The sequence below is a fragment of the Xenopus laevis genome, chromosome 3L (genome assembly GCF_017654675.1).
Source record: "Xenopus laevis strain J_2021 chromosome 3L, Xenopus_laevis_v10.1, whole genome shotgun sequence".
Lineage (NCBI taxonomy): Eukaryota > Metazoa > Chordata > Amphibia > Anura > Pipidae > Xenopus > Xenopus laevis.
In genome coordinates this window covers 144,197,146-144,199,645 of record NC_054375.1, presented here as the reverse complement: position 1 = coordinate 144,199,645, position 2,500 = coordinate 144,197,146, and the positions used below count along the sequence as shown (strand labels likewise).

Below are 2,500 nucleotides of genomic sequence, written 5' to 3'. Positions count from 1 at the left end.
ACATTATCTCCCTGCTCTTTTGCCCAGCAGTTATGTGCATTCCTCCAGCAGGTCTCTCTCTCCCCCTCCAGAATATTTTTGTCAAGATAATTTATCTCTTTTCCCCCCCCGCACCCTTTACCTCCCCTCTCCCGGCACCCGTTCCTCCTCCTCCAGGCTTTTGTAACTCTGCAGCGTTTGTGTCCCCGCAGTGTTTCCCTCCCCTCTGCCGGCAGCTTTTCTGTCTCCTAAACTTTTCTCCCCGTAATCTTTCCTACCTGAGCATTTCTCCCCTCAGCCTCTCTGCCGGCAGCTTTTCTGTCCCAGCCTCTCTCTCCACGAAGCGTTTAAGTCCCTGCAGCATTCTGTCCTCTCAGCCTCCCTCTATCTGTGTGTGCAGCGCTTAAAATCCTCAGTCTTTCTCTTCGCGCAGCAGTTCACTCACCACTGCCTGCTTGGATGTTACCGGCTGCTCTGTGTTTTGACTTCCGGTTTCCCTACTTCCGGTTGTGTGTACAGCGTCGGGAGTGCGCACTGGTCGCCTTTTCGCCGTTTTCCATGTAATGGAGGAAAGGTATTTTGATTTATTTTTTAAAAAAAGCGCTAGGTGTGTTATATTAATTTATTAGGGCATGCCCATTATTTTTAACATGTAGAATGTATTTCTCAAATAAAAATTTTTGACGTTACTGGTCCTTTAAACAACCAGAGAAAAAGATTGATATCCAGATAGCTGTCATCTGAAGGCATTCAATAGGGGAAAGGAAGGTTGGTTGGCTCAAAACCATAAAACAAGAATCTTTGCGTGGTTACGGTCACATACTTGAAGTCCATTGGGGTTTCCCCGTACAGGTTCAGTTCCTGCTGACAACGGGTTTCCCTTTAGGTGCCACCATCTGCATAGCAAAAACTGCTATGCTAGACTCCATTAAGCCACATTCTTTTGGAAAGTACACATTCTGACAAATCCAACAAAGATACCAAACGGCAAAGTTGTCCTAAACGTAACATTATTTACGACATTTCTAAAAAAAAGAAAACCAATTAATGATTTCCAATTTGTCACGTTCATCTTGCATGGTTTCGTACATACAAAGGCACATCGCCCAACATATGAATAACAGGAGTATAATAATCAGTTTGCTTCCCAATATGCATAGATTTACCAAAGTATGTGGCATGTACGAACCCCAAATAAAAATAGTGCATATACATTTTCTTGGCTGCCAACTCAGCTTCTGCAAACAAAGCCCGTCCCCCCAGCCTATGTATTATGTGTCGTATTCCTAACAAAACTAACCCTGTGTCAGATTAAAACTCGTTAACAGGGTCCATGTTCCCCAACTTTCACTAGAAGGGTTACCCCTCAAGGGCAGAGCTCTTAACTGGATCTTGCTGAATGTCACCAGGCTCCCCAGACACATCCACCCAAGTCAGAAAATGGAAGCCAAAGAGGAAGTACCACCCCTTTCCAAACACTATATTAAAGTGTGATAGGGAGTGGCCACTAACTTGTGGGCCAAAAACAAAGATACCTAAATAAGAATATTCAGAAACAAAGGCATTATTTTTGAAAACTGCGACCCTAAATGAACCTGCTCTTTGAGACACTCCTTTCACGCAATGCAAACTTAAGGTGGACATAACAAATATGATCGTTCTTGGAAAAGATCTTTCCAAGAAAGATCGCACATATCAATATACATGTGTAGAGCTGAATCGTCAGATATACAGGTAGAAACAATAGAATTATACCTGTATCTGAAGAGTCAGCACTAACAATGGCAGATGTTTGGGTGCCTTCAAAGGCACCCGATCAAAATTTTCTGTCCAGCCCGATCGACGAGCCGACTGATATCCAAGTCTTCTGCCGATATCGGTCGGCTCTTTTTCCACCATACACACACCGAATATCAAACGAAAATTAGTTTCGTACAATATTATCTGTGCGTCTATGGCCACCTTAAGTTTCAAAACAAGGCAGAGAGTGACTTTAGGACAGCCCGTTAGCGCATTCCGCACTTAACCGAGGCAGCACTAGGTCCCCCCGCAATACTCTCCAACTAAGGTTCCATGGTGTAATGGTTAGCACTCTGGACTTAGAATCCAGCGATCCAAGTTCAAATCTTGGTGGAACCTGCTCTTTGAGACCCGCCTTTCAAGCAATGCAAACTTAAAGGACCAGTAACATCAAAAAAAAAATTTAAAAATTTGTTAGTGCACAATGAAAAATAAATACCAAGACAAATAAAACTTTTAAAAAGCAAAGATTTATTAAGAAATAACTTACAGAAAATCCACTTCCTGTCATCTTCAGAAAAGGCGACCATTCACACTGCATCGATCGATTTCTCCTCCCTGGCTATTCACTGACAGGCATCCTCCTCCCGGCGTCCATCACAAGCTGTGTCTCAGGCTCTTCACTCCTTCCACATGGATCGGCTTCCCTCCTCCGCTCACCTCGCTCTCTGTCTTCCCTACTCCCTACTCTCAGAGAGAGACATGCGTTTCTGATTTCAAC

General features: G+C 43.8%; 1 non-coding gene across 1 annotated transcript; it reads left to right on the top strand.

Moving 5' to 3' along the window:
- Positions 1–2,046: 2,046 nt before the first annotated feature.
- On the top strand, positions 2,047–2,118 carry trnal-uag. Its single transcript has one exon. It is a non-coding gene; the product is annotated as a tRNA-Leu (tRNA).
- The last annotated feature ends 382 nt before the right edge of the window (positions 2,119–2,500 follow it).